At 36.1% G+C, this 21,274-nt stretch overlaps 1 protein-coding gene across 7 annotated transcripts in view; it reads right to left on the bottom strand.

Annotated features, from left to right (window-relative positions):
* The window catches only part of LOC129722678 (uncharacterized protein CG3556), an 86,249-nt gene that overhangs the window by 21,813 nt on the left and 43,162 nt on the right, over nucleotides 1–21,274 (bottom strand). Inside the window, exon 3 of one of the 7 annotated variants that reach the window (XM_055676328.1) lies at nucleotides 17,602–17,773. The exons of the other annotated variants lie outside the window; for them this stretch is intronic. The gene's annotated coding sequence lies outside the window, so the exon portion shown is untranslated. The remainder of the gene's footprint in view (nucleotides 1–17,601; nucleotides 17,774–21,274) is intronic. 7 annotated transcript variants of the gene reach the window in all.

The raw sequence follows: 21,274 nt of genomic DNA, 5'->3' as shown, positions 1-21,274 counted from the left end.
CCTAATAGTTGGACGCCCCTCCCTTTTCTAAAAGGGAGGGGTTCCATACAAATGGAACCAAATTTGGCAGGGGAATGTTTTTATTTGTAAAAAATATGTCCATAATGTTTTAACACCCCTCTCTCTTTTGAAAGGGAGGGGTCCCATACAAATGAAACACAAATTTTGCACAGCTCATGAACCAATCAAGAAAATACAACCAAATTTGGTATGTGAATGTTTTTAGAGGTAACAAATATGTCCATAATGGTTCGACGCCCCTCCCTCTTCTGGAAGCACATGTTTCTGCACGAATTTCTGCACATCTTGCGAACTAATCAACTAAATGGAACCATATTTGGCAGGTGATTATTTTTAGTGGTAACAAATATGTTCCATAATCGACCTCAGGCAACATTTTGGATTGTAAGATGGCAACTTCTGGTATCTGGAAAACAGCCAAAAATGGCCGATTTCCACCCAATATAATAATATCCGGATCTAGAATGATACACAGGAGCTAAACTCGACTACAGATAGCATTTTGAATTCTAAGATGGTGACTTCCGGTTTCTGAAAACAGCTGAAAATGACCAAATACCACCCAATATGAGTTTTTCTTTAACCAGTATGACGTTCAAAATCCAGAAATTGTCTCCAAATGCCATTATGAAATCCAAAATGGCGACTTCCGGTTTCAAAATAACAGCCAAAAATTGCCGATTTCCGTCTAACATGAGTATCTCCGGATCTAGAATAATACACAGCAGCTGTAATCGACCACAGACCCAATTTCGAAATTTGATTTGGCGACTTCCGGTTCCTGGGAAACAGCCGAAAATGATCGAATAACATCCAATATGGGTGTTTCTTCAACCAGAATGATGCTCAGAGGCTAAAAAATTATCTTACATACCATTTTGAAATCCAAGATGGCGTCTTCCGGTTTGTGAAAAACAGCCAAATACCATTCAATCTGTGTATCGCTGGAACCAGAATGATGCAATGAGCTAACAATTTACCTCAGGCACCATTATGAATTGTAGGAAGGCAACTTCTGGTTTCTGGAAAACAGCCAAAAATGGCCGATTTCTGTCTAACATGAGTATCTCCGGATAGAATGATACATAGCAGCTGAAATCGACCACAGACCCCATTTTGGATTCTAGGTTGGCGACTTTCGGTTTCTGGGAAACTGCCAAAAATGATCGAATAACACCCAATATGGGTTTTTCTTCAACCAGAATGGCGCTCAGATGCCAGAAATTATCTTAAATACTGTTTTGGAATCCAAGATGGCTACTACCCGTTTGGGAAAAACAGCCTAAAATAAACAAATACTATCCAATATGAGTAACTCTGGAACCAGAATGATGCATGTAGCTAACAATTGTCCTCAGGCACCATTTTGAATTGCTAAATGGCAACTTCTAGGAAACAGTCGAAAATGACCGAATAATACTCAATATGGATATCTCCGTAATCGATATGATGCATAGAAACCAAACATTGACCCTGGACACCATTTTGAATTTAAAGACGATCACTTTTAGCTTCTGGGAAACAACCAATATAACTAAATAACTCCCAATATGGGTATTTCCGAAATTGATGCCAGAAAATCTGCTGAAAATGGCCGAATACCACCCAATATAAATATATTCAGAATTAAGGCGATGTACAGAAGCCAAAAGTCGAGGATGTTGTCATTTCGATAAAACCAATCATTTTCAACGATTTGTTATTTGACTTTGATCATATCCTATGGCCGATTCGTCGTGCATTTGCAGACTTTAAACACATCGCAAGGAATCAATGAATTTGGAACGTTCAAATAGTTTGATGAAAGCAAGTATAGTTTTAAATATTTTTTGAATTTGTTTTTCCATAACTTTTGAGCCACATATCAAATTGTTATGAAGTTTGTTATTTGTAAGTTTGAGAGATGACTCGTTCGTATGACACTAGTTATGTTCAAATAAGTCATGTAATCTTTGAGATAATAGACTTTCGTTGTTTTATTAACAATTTAATACATAACGGTTACTTAAGTTCGATTATAATCAAATGAAATGGGATTGTATAGGGCGAGCAAACTTTGAAACCACGTTGTTTTATTAACAATTTAATACATAACGGTTACTTAAGTTCGATTATAATCAAATGAAATGGGATTGTATAGGGCAGGCAAACTTTGAAACCACGTGTTTAATCATAATTCATCAGTTAACCCTTAACTAGCCCACTCATCTGATAATAATATTGATCAAATTAGTTGTGTAGTTTCTGAGATAATGAAGTTTCGTGATTTTCACATTTCGGTACATTACAGACGAAGTTACAGTTCGATTACAGTAAAATTCAATAGGGTGTTATGAGGTAGCTAGACTTATTAATTGACACTAATTTTGTGGAAATCGGGTCAGCCATTTCTGAGAAAAGTGAGTGAGTCCAAGTAGTCTTCGGAATATGTTCCTTTTCATAGCTGGATTTTACATTTTTAAACATAACAGGCAAACTAATGTCGTTATCGTTTTTTTGCGGTGTAGCTACCCCGCGGACTACACTTTGTCCTGTCACTGTTTTTATTTTACATTTTTTGGACTATCCCGGACTACCCTTTTTCTGTCCCGGACAGTCCGCGCAGGAACAGAGTGCAGTTTTGAAGACACCAACACTTTCACACGTATGTGTCAAAATCAAAAAAAAAAAATGTGTCAAAATCGGTTTGCTTTGATTATTGTTCTTCGCGTGTCAAACATCAGGTTGAATTTTATTTATTTTATTTTGTTATTTTTCAGTAAATTGGCAAATTTTTCGTACAGTAGCACAAATGCGATAAAAGACAACGGCGATAACGACCAAAACAAAAGTGACTGTTACCTCTGGTATTACGCACACCATTGCAACTGCTCAGAAAGTGTTTTTTTTCAGCTGCAAAGCGTAGTCCGGGACGGGATAGTCCTGCCGTAAAAACGGATTCGACATAAAAGTCCGATTGCAAAACAAATCAATAGGGTCTTATGGGGCAACTAGACCTTCCATTTGATACTGATTTTATGAAAATCGGTCCAGCCATCTCTTAGAAACATGAGTGAGATTAAACAGTCTTCAAAACACGTTTCTTTTCATAACTTCTGAACCCGAAGTACAATCTTTATAAAATTCAAAAGAGGTAGCCAGTTCATTTGAAATCAATTTTCTTCAAATCGGTTGTGTAGTTTTCGAGATAATGATGTTTCATGATTTTTACATTTTGATACATAACCTTCAAACTAAAAATCCGATTACAATAAAATTCAATAGAGTCTTATGGGACAACAAGACCTCTCATTTGCAATTAATTTCATGAAAATCGGTCCAGCCATCTCTGAGAAAAGTGAGTGAGAATAAAAATCTGCACATACACACACATACATACAGAAAATGCTCAGCTCGTCAAGCTGAGTCGAGTGATATATGCCATTCGGCCCTTTGGAGCACTTTTATACTTTCGGTTTTGCAAGTGATTGCTATACCTTTCTAGGCGAAAGGCAAAACCTGCTGAAGCAAACCACTGACGAAGCCGTTTAATATCCCATATCATTGAGCTTTGCTTCAGTTTAAGGTGAAGAAAATTCTAAAACATATAAGATATCTGACAGCGGAAACAGAATATGATAGATGAACATAAATTACCGGTGTAATCATTAAATTTTGGTGCGATAAACAATTAATAAACATTTGTAGATTATCACTGGCCGACAAAATGAAAAAAGTGCATTCCAAAAGCTCAAAAACGAAGACAAATGAAAAATTTGTCTGTCCCACAAAAATCAATGTTGAAAAAGTCAAGGTGCTCAGTCTTAAATTGAAAGATAATATTATTTATAGCATTTTTGTAGAACATTTTGACTTTCAAAAAAATTGTTCTCAGGTTCCACAAACGTGATTTATGAAAAAATGATTTTCTCAAGCTACAAAACCACTTTTTTGCACTTTTTTCAAATCTGTTCGATTCCCACATTTTTTACATATTTTGTTTTTATTTTTGTGGGGTTGTTTTTGAATATTTTGCATGCTTTAGTTCAGCATCGCATTCAATTATTTGACTCACAGAGCCCATTGAACATCACGAAAAAGTAAATTTTTCTCATAATTTTTAGATAAAACCCTTAAAAACACATATAAAAAAATTTTTTGATCAAGAACTAAAACTTTTACTGCCAAGCGGGATTCAAGACGAAAATTTAAATGAAAAAAGATCCTTGATATCTTATCGGAGGGCTGTGATATTGTCGTTTTTACATGTGATGGAAAACTATGCATTTTCACAAAAAAAAGCACTAAAGTTTTTGTACGATTAATTCAATAGTGATTCAATTGTTGATTATTGCCATAAGGTATGTTCGGAGAAGTTTCAGGATATTCAAAATAGCATCTTTAAATGTAGAAAGATTGGTGAATCTACCAATGAGTGCGATAAAAAATTTACTTTTTAATCAGAATAAGGTAGACGCAAGGTGTTTTTGACAAAATTTTAGGTTATCTTAAAACAAGAAACTTTACCAAAGACATTATGTTTCTATCTCATACATATTACGAGCTACATTAAGTTTTTTATTAGATGGCACTAAAAATCACAATTTTCGTTCTAACTTTTTTCGCAGATTTTTCCGAATTTTTAAACCTTGTACTAAGTCATCAAGTTATCAGCTATCCAAAGAGCATTTGTTTTCTGAACATTGTTATTTTTTATATCCCAAAATAAAACAGTTATTTAACATATTTGTTAAAATACATAGTTTTCCATCACATATAAAAATGTCAATATCTCAGCCTCGAGGATCTTTTTTCATGTAAATTTTCGTCATAAGTCCCGCTTCGCAATGAAAATTTCAGTTCTTGATCAATTGTTTTTTTTTATTTGTGTTTTGAAGGGTTTTATCTAAAAATTATGGGAAAAACGAATTTTTCTATGATGTTCAATGGGCTCGGGGAGTCAAATAAATGAATACAATGCTGAACTGAACCATGCAAAATATTCAAAAACAACCCCACAAAAATAAAAAAAATATATGGAAAAATTTAGGAATCGAAAAAAATGGAAAAATGTGCAAAAGAGTGCGTTTGTAGCCTAAAAAAGTCATTTTTTCATAAATCACGTTTGGAAACATCCTACATCCTACCATTTTCGAATTTTGGTGCCCCTAGCCATTACCAAAACGCATCAACTTACGTGAGAGTTTCGTAAAGAAATTGCTCGCCGGGTACGTTGCTTTAACGGTATGTTCATGAGAAAACTCATATAAGTGTCTGAAAAAACGGTAATGGCTAGGGACAACAAAATTCACAGGAAGGGTTGAATAGCTATAATCTTTTATTTTTTCCGGTTTGAGATTTTGCAATGCACCTGTATTGACCAGCCCAAGTAACACACAAAATATCTGAGAAAATAATTCACAACGAAAGTAGTCATTTAAACTTAAAATAACTTATTCTCAACGTATTTTTACCGTGTCGGCACTCGAGATGTATTTTGCAGCTTTAGTCTAGCAAGTTGGCTTGCTTTCATGAAGTTATATATTACTTCATATAGCACCAGTAGGGTGTCCCAAAAAAAAATCGATGTTGAAAAAGTCAAGGTGCTCAGCCCTAAATTGAAAGATAATATTATTTATCGCATTTTTGTAGAACATTTCGACTTTTTAAAAAATTGTTTTCAGGTTGCCCAAACGTGATTTATGAAAAAATGTCTTTTTCCAGCTACAAACCCACTATTTTGCACTTTTTCAATTCTGTTCGATTCCTAAATTTTTCCATATATTTTTTTATTTTTGTGGGATCGTTTTTGAATATTTTGCATGGTTCGGTTCAGCATTGCATTCAGTTTTTTGACTCCCAGAGCCCATTAAACATCACGAAAAAATTAAGATTTCTAATAATTTTTAGATAAAACCCTACAAAACACAAATAAAAAAATTGTTTGATCAAGAACTGAAATTTCCATTGCAAAGCGGGATTTACGACGAAAGTTTACATGCAAAAAGATACTCGATATCTTATCGGGGAGCTGAGATATTGGCATTTTCATTTGTGATGGAAAACTATGCATTCTAAAAAATATGTTAAATAACTGTTTTATTTTGGGAGATAAAAAACAACAATGTTCAGAAAACAAATGCTTTTTTAGATGGCTAATAACTTAGCAGAAGGTTTGAAAATTCGGAAAAATTTGCGAAAAAAGTTCTAACTTTTTTTAGAACGGAAATTGTGAATTTTAGTGCCTTCTATTTGAAAACTCAATGTTGCTCGTAACATATAAGAGATAGAAACATGATGTATTCGGTAAAGTTTTTCGTTTTAATATAACCTAAAACTTTGTCGAAAACACCGTGCGTCTATCTTATTCTGATTAAAAAGTAAATTTTTTATCTCACTCATAGGTGAAATGATCACACATCTTTCTACATCAAAAGATGCATTTTTGAATATCCTGAAACTCCTCCGAACATACCTTATGGCTATAATCATCATTTGAATCACTATTATGAAATAATACGCACAAACGGCAAAATAAAACACTGTGCAATGGAGATATTGAGCTTTAGTGGCATTTTTGACAAAATGCATAGTTTTCCATCATATGTAAAAACGCCAATATCTCAGCCCCCCGATAAGATATCAAGGATCTTTTTTCATTTAAATTTTTGTCTTGAATCCCGCTTTGCAGTAAAAATTTCAGTTCTTGATCAAAAAAAATTTTATGTGTGTTTTGAAGGGTTTTATCTGAAAATTATGAGGAAAATTCACTTTTCTGTGATGTTCAATGGGCTCTGGGAGTCAAATAATTGAATGCGATGCTGAACCAAACCATGCAAAATTTTCAAAAACAACCCCACAAAAATAAAAAATATATGGAAAAATTTAGGAATCGAACAGAATTGAAAAAAGTGCAAAAGAGTGGGTTTGTAGCTTAAAAAATTCATTTTTTCATAAATCACGTTTGGGCAACCTGAAAACAAATTTTTAGAAAGTAGAAATGTTCTACAAAAATGCTATAAGTAACATTATGTATAAATTTAGGGCTGAGCACCTTGACTTTTTCAACATCGATTTTTTTTGGGACAGCCTAACCAGTACTTGTTCTAGTAGCCTTTAATTTTTCGCGCCTTTCTAGTGATAGAGATGTCATGGAATAGGAAATGTCAACTATAACCTATAACCGAAGGTTGTATTAGAGGAGTTATCTCAAATATTTTAAAACAACGTGTGTTACTTGGGAGTGTTATCGACTTTCACTAATAACATGGAAACTGCGAATATCAATGTCAGTAACAAGACAGGCTTAAACCAACTTCATTTGCTTCGATTTGTACTTCTATGGAAGAAACGATAAGAGTTGTCTCTTGTGTCGTAAATATGCGTTAGCTCTAATGTTAACACCCAAACAAAATTGAATGTTACCCTATTTCAAGGGAATGTTGAAAAGCTGCACATTGTTGTACGACACATTCTTGTTGACAACATACATGTCAAGTATCATCGAACAAATCGATGAGAGGTACCAAAATAGATTGGGTTTTTTAGGTTTGAAGCAGCCGGCTCACTCAATAGCTTGTAATGGCCAAAAAACGAGATCAAAACCAGATGTCCCTCTATCAAACTGAAATGAAAAAAAAAACAATCCTCAAAGCCTAGCTCTTGCGATACCCGATGAGCCGTTTCGAGTAGGAAGCCGATCTGAGGAAATGGTTGATTTATTGTCGTACGTCGGTCACCAAACCATTGTTCATCTTGTACTCAATTCAACCATGATGATGATCAATATTGGGGATGTAAATCATAAAGTATTTTTCCCCGTTTGGGGGAAAAACAGATTCTACCGCAACACTGGGCATATTGATTTATAATCCCGAGTTGGTCCGATTATTGCCACACCTGGGGGACGTTTCTTTTCCGGGCCATAATTGACTAGGCTTAACGTTTGATGATAATAAATAGCGGAAGCGAGTAAGGATATGAAGTTCTCCAAAAGCCAACAGAGTTCACCGTCTGTGATAAATCAGAGCGTAAGTGTTATATGGAACACAAGATGCAGATAAATGGACTTATTTTCCACTGGCGTACCTTTGAAGTGTGTTTTGTTCTTATGGTTTTCGGTCTTTCAGAGAGGAAAACAAGATCCAATGAAGATTAATTATTTGTTTTCGAAGATAATTGTGGCTATGGCCTTAGTTTTTTTTTCTGTAGGAACAAAACGGATGAAGAGGATTTTGAGTGTTGTTGCAAATATTAATATGCTGTTTGAGAAATGGCCGAGATTATTAAATTTATATACATATATCCGGTACATATATACCGGAATAGATTTTGTAGTATAAACAAAAACTTAATAAGACTCTTTGTAGCATAGCTGTTTGCTTATCTCTGTAAAATATGTTTTTTTTTCGTTCTTAATCTTACATAATCTGTGAAACCATGTTGCAAGTTTCATTATAAATGCTGCTAAAACAGACTTTGGTCAGAAGTCATAGTTATGTTCACATACTAGAATGGCTGGAAATAACCCCTGTCTAGAACCGCATAATTATAACATTTGCAAAATAGGTTGTTGGAGCAAACGAAAGTGAATGGACAGTTCAACTAAACTTAGTATAATGAAAACAGCACTATTTTATACTTTGTTTACAATAAACATAAATTTTCAAATTAAATTTGTTGAAATTTTTACAGGATAAAAGTTCTGTTACAAGTTGCTTTTGGAAAATATCACAGCGGAAATGCAGTTTTTCTTGGATTCAACCAACATAAGCTGATACGGTTATCTGGGCCAGAATAATTTTCGAGTTCCAGTAAATGCAGACGTGGGTTCCGATGCCACCTTTTTCGATAAAACAGCGATAAAAGTAAAAGAGTATGACAATTATGCTGTTATTTATATTATGCTACAAGCCGTCGGTATTTTTTCGACTTTCTTCGAACAAACATAAGCATATACTCATTCGGAAGTGAATCCCAGAGGAGACAGGTTCGTTGTTGCCTACTCCGCTGTTAAGTTCTCCGATTTTGTAAAAACAGACGCGCATTGTTTGAGTCCGCTTACACATTCGACCTACTACAATCAAGAATGCCGTTTGTACAACATTTGCAGCCCAGATCAGCAGCTATCAAAACAATATTCGTCCCGATAAACTGCGAGTTTCAGTGTCATGCCTCAAACAAGCAAATTAGATTACTGTTTGCGAGTCTTCCACGCTGGAGTACCTCGTGCACATTCCAACTCGCGTAGTGGAGATCAACGGCGTATCACCGACTCGAGTCCGACAGCCGAGGATCTGCTGAACGCCCGGACCGGCCGTTTTAAGGATTCCAGTCGTCAGCCGGTAGAGATACTGGATTGCAAGCAATTGCATTCAGTTTTGCTTGACAAGGGTGTAAAAACTTACCACCAAACAGATTCTTTTCGTGTGACTGCTCTGTCGAGTTATGTGCTCACGGACAAGGTGCGTCTTGTTGGTACTGCCTTGATTGCAAGCTCAAAAATTTCCAAGTCCTAAAAAGTCGATTTTTTCAAAACACCACAAGCTCGAGATAACACCATGTCCTCATGCTTTTTAAAGACATTTGGCATTAAAAAAAAATTAGTCGAATTTTTTGATAGTTTTTCTTTTGCAATAATTCTGTTGGGGGCCATCCACATACCACGTTGACAGATTTTTAACGATTTTGACCCCCCTCCCCCCTGGACAAATGCCCATATAAAAAAGGACCGTGGACATCACACAACCCCCCCCCCCCCAAGCTGTCCACGTCGTATGTGGACAGCCCCTTGCGAAAACAAATAAATGCGCTTATTTTTCTCGCTTATTTTTCGTCGGTCCAGTTTCGCCACTGTTGTTGTGCCAATCAACGACGCAACGAGGCGACTCCACCCAGGACCCTAACTTACGACCCGTTGATTACCGGGCCGGCGCCAATGGTTTTACTTCCTCATGCGATGGAAGGCGTGATCCTCGAGATTTTTCGCCTTAGAAAATATTCCGGTGTCGGCTAGAATTGAATTTAGACCAGTTGGACTGGTTGTGAGTGGATCACGCCACCACAACCATCTTCACCTATGTCGGCGTTGGGATTCGAACTCTGAAAAAACATTTTTTTTTTCAGAGAACTTTAACTATTTTAGTTTTGTCCTCCAGATTCAAACAATCAATGTTGAGCTAAAATTTTGCAGGTTTTGTTAACGAAAAAGATTTTTTGATTTTTCGAGTGTTTTTTTGAAATATTTAATTTTTAACCCTCTAGTGCCCAAGTTAATTTTTAGACGGACTTCGGTGAAATCACTATGAATCTTTATAAACAATTTTTAAGTATTTATTAAAGCTTTTTAGAGGTCTTACTTAGGTCCGTCTAAAAGCGGTCTTGGGCACTAGAGGGACAAACATTTATTTCTTGATTTTTCTCTAGAAAAAATGTCTTTTTCGCGGTGTCAAAAGTACAATTTCGCAGAAGGACAAAAGTACAATTTGAACTTGTGGAACCGTTCTGGCATTCAACATCATTTTTATGGCCTCACTCTTTGTTTCTGGTGATGTGTTGTATTTTATGTATTTTCTCCGTGTAAATTTGTAAAAGGATCAGGTGAAAAATATGGACATTACAAATATTTTTCACTTGTATAGCACATAAATTATGCTTAAAGTTCATTCCAGAACATTAGTTTCTACTAATCTAGTGGAAATCATTTGTAGGCTTCACACGCTCTAGCAGCAGCGATTAGACCGGTACCAATAAAACGTCACTACTATGCATTGTTTTCTAATATCACAATCCATAATTTATTTAAGCGATTCACATCGCATGTCAGGAATAACGCACCGCATACACATACATATATGACTATTTATGGGCCATGAATACAAGCTCATAAATAAGTAGAGCGTCTTTGACAGAAGATACCGTCTAAGCAGGCTATTTTGGCCTAGTTTCTACAGAGTCAAAGTATTGATACTTTATTAATAATAATATTAATACTTGACTTGAAATACGGTTTGAATTGAATTTAGTTAAAACATTGTTCGCAAAATTTATTTTAATAAATAGAAAACGAAACCTAGGACTCCCCTTATTTGCACTACCAGACAACAGCACCGTGTTATGACCGTCGACGTCTAAATATATATCACACCATGTCAAGAAACGCTCGACAACACCGGTACTATCCTTTTTATTATGTCTATTCTGTCACGCGAGTTGGTCGGCGCTCACAAAAAGGCCAACAAACGGTGTTTCGTTTATGCACCTATAGTTCATCCGATTGTTCACCCCGTTCTGCAACTGTTGGACAGAAATAATGGCTGTAGTAAAAATCTCAGCAGGGAGTCTATGCTTTTCCTCCTTTAGTTGGACGGTTTTTGTCGAACAATAACAGAATAAACTCCAACAGTGCTGCCGTACCGTACCACTGGCCACCGACTACTTCGATCGTTATATACCGTCAAATTGCAACACCTTTGTTCAACCTGTTTTGATTGTTTCATTTTGCAGTATTGGGTTGCAATTAGAATGATATGACTGGTTTGAAGAAGAAAAAAAAAACAGGTATGCAAGTGTGATTCGCTTTCGATGGAAGAAAAAAAAGTACAATAGTAAGGTTAATTAAAGTAACCTCTCGTTACGGTGTCTTAGAGCAACCTAACTTTAATATGATGACAGAAGAAATTTCCCCTGTAGAATAGAATCAATGTCTAGGTTTCTGCCTACAATTACAGCGCACATTAATAAATCGATCGGGTCGGTTAAAAAGAAATTACTATGCTATACTTTATGTTAATATATTTATCGGTGACAATGTAACCAATTATATATATGTTTTAATACTATTTTTGAAATATATTTTAAACACTATTTTCGAAACAAATGGTAGTGACGAGCAGATAAAAATTCTTCCTTTTTCGTAGGTACACGTGTGGAACGTATTATATGTTCCCTCAAGTCAACTCACAATATAATGTGATAGCCGGTCGAACTGGGTTGGCTTGTCCAAGCAGACCATCAGGAGGCCAATTTCCGTCTCTCGTACCAGATTTTGCCAGACAAGGGTCGGAATGTAGTGCGGTCGGTGTCATTGAGCAAATGTACGACAACGGTTCTATGTCGTATTTTCGCATGACAAGACCGACCACAAACGAGTGATAGCGCGTGTATAACTGCAATTGTGTGTTCAAACCAGTCATGGGAAAACATCGGGTAGAATGGAACAGAATCTGCCGACGTTGGCACAATTGAAACTTTCGATTAGAAACACACGTATAACGAGCTATGCAAGAGCTGTTTTGTATGTTCCTATTTGAACACAGACTACGGCTCTTATAGGCTTCAGCATTTCTTAGGATTAATGTGTGCACGAACAAGAAGAGGAAGTTGACTTTTTAGAAACTCCTGAGATCAGTATATATATAAATGAATTGCTTTCTTGAAGCATCCTGCGTTAGTTTATTTTAACAAATTTACTTTCAACATCGTTATTCACGTTTACGAGAGATTTGCATAATCGTGAGCAGATGCTTCTATGATTAATATTTAACTCCCCGTACTTTTGAACAGATTGCAATTACTTCGTACAAGACAAACATTTTTATAGACTAAATACGATATTACAAAAAAAATGTACCACTACAGCCAAATTTTGCATCGATGTAGTCCAACGCATAAATTAACCCTTTATAAGGCAGTGGTAACTATATTGCCACCAACAACTTTCGTTTTTTTTTCTGCTTGATAATTATGAGCTATGATCAGTGATCAGAAATGAACAATAAAATTTTATGACATTTTTTTTTTCGCCTCGGCCCGTTAAATGGTTGAATGAGAAAAATTCTTAAATCCACTATTGGATGATACGCTTTGGCTTCACCATCAAATCACTTACGTTATTCCATCGAATTACGGAATTGTATTATTTGCAAGCTAGAACACAACGAATTTCTTGAGTTTTGAGGTGAATAAAACAACGACAGTGCGATCTCTTATTGAAAAGGAATGTCGAAAAATAAGAAAACTACAAGGCATACAGCCCTAGGGTTGTATGAAATGGTGACGTGGAACTAAATACCGTAATTACTGTAATTACAGACACAATAAATTCGTTTGTTCAGTGATTTACGTATTTTAATTCTCACCCTCCCTTTTTTCAGAAATATATTTAATTACACTCGAAAGAACTTCATTTGCACTTGGTGATGTTGTGCATTCACTGTACTACGAAGACAACTAATATAAGTATATTGTTTTTTTTTTGTAAAGTTAAAAATAAAAAAAATATCTAACAATGTTGAAATGGAAAAAAATACTGAATAGATCTTAGTAAATGGACAAAAAATTCTTAAGCACTCGCCGGCGCTTACTCTTCTATAAATTAGTATTTTTAGGAACTTACTTGTTCAATACTATGTCGGTCACGATTATTTGGTGAATATCGAAGATAAAAAATAAATAAAAATAACTTATAACCGTTGCAAAAATAAGTTGCGAATAGAAGTCGTGCCCGCTGCAATGATAGACGACGAAAAAATACCGGCACTCTGGTCCACATATACTCTACGGTACTGTTGTTTTTACCAGCATGTTTTCTTTCAAGACATCAGTTCCTATTACGCTCTAACAGCAGGTTTAGAAATTGTTCAACGAAAGTGGTTGTTTCAAACTTTTCGAAAAACCTTTACCTTCGAGACATCAAATTAGGTTAGGTTCATGAAAGCAAACATAAATTGACCCTTTGGGACGGGAAGACTCTGATAATTTTTTTTTGGATAATAATACAGAGAATATCACAGAAAATTGTTGGTGTTTATTCATGTCGTATGTGCTAGGAATGCTCGCATATGAATGGTTCATGGTTCGCATAAATTTGTCCTAAATATTTTTTATCGATTTTTACCACTTTGCAATGAAAAAATAATGATAACTAGTGTATTACAAAATTGATCAACATTTTATCTGTCCACCAGCATATTGGATATTATTATCCATCATGTGCTATGCTGTTAATATCGTTTGAAACCTGACGCAACATCTGCCAGTTTCATTGCCAATCTTACAGAATGCATACCAGTATAGAAAACAAAGACGTAGTCCCACGTCAAAAAAATGAAATATCGAAAAATAATGATGTTTCGTGACTTGTATTTCGAATTTTTAGGGTAAGGTGGAGGGTTCGGGTATTTTGACCATTCATTAAGATATAATTGAAGATGTATTTGGCATGTCGTGGGTGCAAATATAGTGAGTATTACACTGATGGCAGCGTTTTTCTCGAAACCATGTTTTTTCAACTGGTGGTACGTTTTTCGCAGCATCTACTGAACTGATTTGGCTTTTTTTAGCACGTAAAAATAATTTATCTAACTTGTTACATTCTAGAAATTGCCAGAATGGTGACCATTTTATTGATAATTTTTTTTGGTGGAGAACCTTCATCAACATAAAACTGGCAATCAAACCATTAAACATATTGCATTAAAATTAAAATTCTTCGAAAACTTGAGCCGATAGAGAGTTGTATCGAAGAAGGAACTGTAGAGCGGTTAAAAAAATCAATATTAACTATGAAAACAATAATGTAAGCCACATTTTTTGTGAGAAAACAATAAAATACGTTTGCAACAGTACTACTTTTCAACATTTTTGTTATCAAAATGTTATTTGTTCACTAATTTAAGCATGTAAAGCTGTACTTGGTATAATTTTCTCAACTTTAAAATGGAATCAATAGAATTGCTCTAGGTAGCATTAGAGCCACTTCATGAAGAAAATCTAAGTAATTTAAAAGCTGAATAATTCCGAGTAGATCAACACTGAGGTATATACGTAGAGAAGTTTTTTTCATTAAATGTGGCCCTCTATCAGCCCCGAAAACACTCCTAAACAAGGAACCAATAACCCTGTTTAGTACTATCAAAAAAGTAGGTAAAAAGTAGTTCTCTAGTAATAGATCTTGAGTCTATGTGTGTCATCTTATCAACAACATTGAGATCTTTCTAACTTTCTTAGCGCAACGAGTGTCAAGTGAAAAATCATGCATTCATCCGGGGGATTGGTCGGCAAAAAACTTCTGAAATAATGATATATTAACCGGTAATGGTTCCGAGTCGAGACTTATGTATGTTTGGTAGTTTTGTAGTACACGCAGAAGTTGGATGGTGCGAAACCAGTACAAAATTGATCGTTTTTAGCACAATTGTCGATGTGGTTTGGAACCAGTACAATGATTGCGTGTTGGGCATAACGCAATTGATGCTCTAGCGTTTTTTTTTTTTTCAATGTATTTGTCAACTCCAAACTACTACACCTAAACAGTTTCATCTGGTATCAAGCAGCTTTGCAAAGCGAGCGAGAAGCAAAACCTTTCTCCTCCTTTCTGCTTGAGAACGAGACATATGCTACGCTTCTCAAGTCTTTTGCACACACGCTTTCCTCGAGTAGCAGCAAGCACGCATCGACAGTATAAGTGAGACTAACAACATTGGCATCTAGTATGTACAGCACGGGTGTCTCGCTCATTACGTAAAGCGACGAGATATCGCCTTGCGCGTCGCAACCCGAACCAAAAAAGAAGCGAAAGAGCAACCTGCAAATTATATGTGACGTATCTAGTCTCGTCGCACGTACATGGAAAATCTACGAGCAAGAGAGAAAGAGCAGTCACTAATACACTCGATGTGAGAAATAAAGTGTCGGTATATGATACATATTCTGATTTCAATTATGTCGCGTTATGCGTTTCACACATTTATTGTGCGATTTCTGTGCAACATTTGTGCGAATCGGGAAGACACAATGATTGTACAAGATTTCAACTTTTGCGTGTAGTATTCTAAAAACCGAGCTTCAAAGTGGTACAATGTATTTTCTAAATCAACATTGCATTAAACTTTTCGGAGATCTGTGTGCGAGCAATCCAAACAAAACTTGTGCGTATTAAAAATCAATCAATAACGGATCAAGGTTTCTATACTTTTCGCATTAATATTCACACTAACGTTAGCTTTGATAGAGACGAGCGTGCCTTGAAACGCATTTGAATTGAAAACACAGTTAATATTCCAAGAATTAGCCATTAGCAAGTCTCTCTATGTTAAAAGGCGAGTTCTGTTAAAAAAAAAATTGTAATTCACATAGGATTATTCGTTTACCGTCAAAGAAAAAAAATCAGTTAAAGCCCGCAACATTCTCGCAATCGCATAATCGTTTTACAATCTAGCACCCGAAGTACATTATCATTTTTCTATTTCGCCACGGGTTTCATCCATTCGAATAAATTGTGCAGAAATCAATAGCACATATTAAACTCACATTTCATTTTACCGCTCTCGATTCATTCCACTGCGTCTGCTGGGCAGCATATTTCAACCTGCTATCGGGTGCAGTCGCTCGGTATAAAGTGCGCGTAAAGTTCGGAGCTTGTGAACCTTTCAGAAAAATGACATAAATTAAATTATGTGCGCATATAGCACAATTTTGGAGCGTCGAGCCGCGGATTCCATCTCCTTGAAATGCTCTTCCCTCATCAGCGCCTGTAATGTATAATGATAACATACATTTATATCGCCCAGAAAGAGTGTGGGCTTGAGAGCCCACTTCTATGTTTATGTAGTACTTTCGTTTTTCCTTTTTGTTTCCGTTCTTGGTGCGACACGAGCTGCGGGAGGATATCACAGCGGTCGGAAGCTGTTGCGCCGAGCTTCAGACTTGCCCATTTCTATCGTTCGTGTACTGGCTCCTTTCCTGCCGGTTTGGGAGTGTGTTCGTGGTTCTGGTTGTTATCAGAAGTGGAAATTTGAGTTTTAGTAGGACCAGCAATTTCCGCTCTGCGGCGATGGGGTTCAACAGAATGTGAAAGTGAAACGGATAGTGTGCTGTCAATGGTCTCGAGCTAATGGATGCCACTTGTAATGGTTTACTTTGCACATGAGGTGGCTTTTAGTCTGTCGCGTTCGTAACGCACGTCGGCATTTTATTTAATTCGCATGAAAACAGACACTTCGGCGTTTTGGGTTTCACAAAGAACAAGCGATTAATTATTACTATTACAGGAAACACTGAAATTTGCTCGTATTTTTCGAAATAATCTCTAAACTTTTAACCATTATATGAAAAATCATACATTTCTGGTTTTTTAACTAACCGCTGAAAAAGGGGTTATAATCATCAGACAATCGATGTCATTTACTTTTATCCAGGCCTTGTAAACTTAAGCGCCTTTTTTATCAAGTAGTAAATTATAAATTAAAATAAAGGACATAGATTATTTTCAAGCTCGAAACGTTTGTTAGTCTCCAGAAAAGTGAAGATTTACGGAACTCGAGTCTGAGACACGGCCGCGTGAATGAGGTAGAACCTCATGAAGCCATTTGAACCTTGAATGCTAGAGTAAATTTTGATACGAAGACATTATTTTCATATGCCAGATTTAATCCAGTTACTAATACTTTGAATTTATTGATAAATTTTTCTTATTCATTCCCTGATAAAAGACCTTATAAAAAAATGTTTACATTTGATTGAATAATGAGCTGCCATTGTTATGTAATAATAATGCGCCTGTGTTAGGTACAACTGGAATCAACTTACAGTAGAACCTACCTGCTGTTGCTAAAAGGCGCTTATTGACCTTATTTAATAAGTTCCTTGAGCAAAAGATGGCGTCGCAGAATTGGAGGCAAGTGAAAGTGATCGTCATCCAAAAACCGGAAAAAACAGTTTCAGAGCACACGTTGAATTTTTCAAGGTTGTCGGGAAATCTGCTCACAGATGCCTGAGAAGATACAAGAGATGAGGTTAAGAGGATTGGTTTCTTCAAACATCTTCCGAACTAGATTGTCTGGAGTGGAGTGTTTGACCTAGCAATGGGCAAGATCGATCCGATTTTTGCAAAATCGATCTTTTCTAGTCGATTCATCGATTTTCTGAATCGATTTCTTTACGCGCGATATTTTACTGAATCGATCTTTTGGATGGCAAGATCGTTTTTTCCGCCTGAAAAATAAATGTGTGCAAAACGGATTGCAAACAATAGTGATTGCATTTATTGTTGCTAACGTAATCTGCGGCCGAATTCCGAGAACACTTTTCTTTGAAGAGAAGAAAATTTCTTCATTGATAGTATACGAAATTTTTTTCTTCTCTCCGAAGAAGTGTGTGCTCGGAATTCAGACACTGATCTGAAAATTGCAGTGGTGGGCACCGCTAACCGAAAACTTAGCGACGCTAATCGCTAAGCCGCTAACCAAAAAATTTAGTTCGATAATCGCTGAACGCTAAACCCACATTAGCGGAACTTTCGCTAATCGCTAACTTTTTAATATGTAAATGTTCATATCGCTATATTTATTGCTCGTTTTTTGTAAGATTTGGACCACTTCGATCTTTTTCGTTAAAACAAACGAAAACAATTACTTTTTAAAGCTATTTACAATAAGAGGTTCACGAAACGGTATTTATACTTGATTTTGTAAAAACTAGAATAACAAAAGTTATTTAGCTTGCATTAAAAATAGATACTCTTGGAATGTTTTCATAAAAATTCAATTATTATCTGAATCGAAAAAGTAGAACCAAAGTTGTCATAATTTCAAGCGCATTGCAAATTACCAAAGTTCTTGGTGTGCCGAAAATTCAATCTAGACCTTGAGCTTGTTCTTCAAAATGCTCCTGTGGTTTGTACGATAACTGGAACTCCATTCTAGGGTAAAAAGACTGACAAAAGTAACTTTCGCAGTAAAGTATGTTCATCTTTCGAAGCAATTTACGTACGCCATCAGCAATTCACAGTTTTTCTAAATATTTCTATTGTCGCTTCTCTACAAAATTTAGCGAATTAGCGATTAGCGTTTCGAAGGCCAAAATTTTAGCGACGCTAACAGTTTCGCTAACCAGCTCGAAAATTAGCGAAATCGCTAAACCGCTAACTGAATTTTACCGGGATGAACAGAGTTAAAGAATGGGCTAAAATTCAATAGACATTTTGTTGGTTCAAACAATTGTCTACGTCCATGACAACTTTTTTCATCAGTATGTCACCACCCCCATAAGGTTCCAGCAAATCCAGCTTTTCACGAACGGTAATGGCGGATAGTGTACGCAGCCCATTTTGACGTTTTCTGTAGGTCAGGGAAGCTGGATAACCTTGTCGTCGAGTTGAAAAAGAACAATCCGCAGCCAAATTAAGTCCCTCCAGTAATTTTAACGCAGTAACTATTTTTTGCCTTTGTAAACGCGACATCAATAGACAACCCGTATGAATTTTCGCTAATACGCATGCGTTGTGAAATATATCAAGGATTAGGGGTGGGTGAAACGGCTCTTTTGCAAGAGCGGCTCTGAACTGACTCATGGTTCACAATGATTCACGAGCGTTGACAGTTCGTGTTGTCTCGGCAAACTTCGGGTTCGTGCGAACCAACCAGTTCTGGTGCGTCCAAAGAACCGTGGTTCTTTTTCGTGAGCCGTTCGTTCTTTCGCTCTTTTCTAAGAACCGGTTCATATGAACGGCTCGTGAGCCGTTCGCCCATCCCTAGCGAGGATGAAAAGAACGACGAGACAAGTTTGCACCTCGAACTGAATATAAATTACCAGACCACAAACCGTCTCGAAAGTTTGACATATATTGTATACAATCATTACTAACTGATTGGTGTACATTGGGGTGACAATGGAAATTGACTTTGACAGTTTTATTTAGAAGTAGTGTTCAAAATCTCGCCTTCACGAACAGTTAGCAAAATTTCGATTTTTTGGATAACACCCGACCTCGACATTTTATTCACATGATGTAATATCGCCCATCTTGATTTCATATCCCATACTCCAAATTTTCCGTGAAAACTAGATGTATGTATGTTTCAAGATACGCGATATCACGTGATATTTGCTATAGTGTGAACAAGGCATAAGACATTTGGCACAAAAAAAACTATTACAAACTGTGCTTTTCTTCATAAGTCGAGAAAGTGAAATTTAGACCAAATACTCCTGAATTCCGATTTAGCTGAAATTTTGCATTGCATTGGATATTGAATTTACCATTTTGGATATCAGTGCACTTTTTGAAAATTGTTTGACGTTGTTTACTATCGTTGTGGGTTTACTATCCAGCACCAATTTTTTTGATTTAGGTAGAAAAGGCATATGCGCTTATTTTTCAACTATGAGTAGCGGGGTACTCGTGAACTCAAATATTGCAAAAGTTGAATTGAATGGTCGTGTATATGCCGTGCTGTATTCGGTTCTGCATGGTGTCGTGCTCGCCATTTTTGTTTATTTGGGTTTGTGCCGCGGATGCTCCGATTTTTTTATGAATTGGGTTGTTCAGCTATATCAGTTTTTCATATCATCTGAAAGATCTGAATTTTCTAAGTAAAAAGTGATTTAAAAAAATTCTATCATTTTCCTTCGCTTTTTAAATCGCGATTTAAAACTGCTTGAAATCTGCTCGAAACCGCTACAATGACAGTTTGCCCATCTACCAACTGTCAATGTAACGATTTAGAGCGAATTTTTATTTTTCATTTGAAAACCGAAGGAAAATGATATAAAGGATTAAAAAATCACGTTTTGCTTAAAAAATTACACTCTTTTGGATGATATATAAAAATCGGAAATCCGTAAATAGCTAAACAACCCAATTACAGTCAGGTTTTTTCTACGCGGTTTTTTATACGCGGATTTTTTTACGAGGTTTTTTTACGCGGATTTTTGAGTTAACGCGGGTTTTTTTACGCGACATCGCGCTAATTCAAAACAATTTTCGCGAATTTCCGAATTAACGTGGGTTTGGAACCAGAAACGTTAAAGTGTTTATCTAGTAAAAGACTTAGTCCAAAAAATACCCTCCGCTCACCGAAAGATCGGGAATGACTGTCAAAGAGGACAATTTTAAATACTGGTTCTAGAGCGTCTCGGGTTTTTTCTAAAGCCCTTCTTGCTGGACTACTTTACGCGGATTTAAAAAAAAACGTGTTTTTTTTCGCGGATTTTTGAATAAGCGCTGTTTTTTTACGCGGATTTTTGAATTAGCGCGTTTTTCACGCGGATTTTCGAATTACCGTGGTTTTTTTACGATGTACGTAGGTACGTCCCCCGCGTAAAAAAAACCTGACTGTATACAGGTTTGGATTGCTCTTAGTGCATCCGAAACAATAGACCATTTCACGAACTGACAGGTGTCACGGATCCTGCTGATGTTCTTGATGTTTTCACGTGCATTATGTCAGCGGTTTTAAACTTTCTGTCAAAATTTCGTTCATGATTCAAGTTC

This window comes from Wyeomyia smithii, chromosome 2, assembly GCF_029784165.1.
Source record: "Wyeomyia smithii strain HCP4-BCI-WySm-NY-G18 chromosome 2, ASM2978416v1, whole genome shotgun sequence".
Lineage (NCBI taxonomy): Eukaryota > Metazoa > Arthropoda > Insecta > Diptera > Culicidae > Wyeomyia > Wyeomyia smithii.
Note: the sequence above shows the minus strand (reverse complement) of the source record. Positions and strands in the feature narration are given on the sequence as shown.